This window comes from Penaeus monodon, chromosome 24 (assembly GCF_015228065.2).
Source record: "Penaeus monodon isolate SGIC_2016 chromosome 24, NSTDA_Pmon_1, whole genome shotgun sequence".
Classification (NCBI taxonomy): Eukaryota; Metazoa; Arthropoda; class Malacostraca; order Decapoda; family Penaeidae; genus Penaeus; species Penaeus monodon.
In genome coordinates, this window is record NC_051409.1 from 15,445,343 (window position 1) to 15,445,584 (window position 242).

At 62.8% G+C, this 242-nt stretch overlaps 1 pseudogene; it reads right to left on the reverse strand.

Moving 5' to 3' along the window:
- The window catches only part of LOC119588874, a 24,330-nt pseudogene that overhangs the window by 3,692 nt on the left and 20,396 nt on the right, over nucleotides 1-242 (reverse strand).

Genomic DNA, 242 nt, shown 5'->3' on the forward strand with positions numbered 1-242 from the left:
ACGTCCAGCATAACGTACTGGAGATAGTGCAGCCTCTTGCCCGGGTATTTCAAGAGGGTGGAATTCCTGTGTCGGATCAAGTACTCCATCCACCTGACCGCTCGCTCGCCTGGACCCTCCCGCTGGTCGTGCAGGGCCGTCGAGATCGCCCGCATGCAGGTCCTGTAGCTGGGGAGGAAGGGACCAGTAGGGGCGTGGCGGGAGGGCTGGGCGGACACCGGGGTTCACTCGTGTTCACTAGG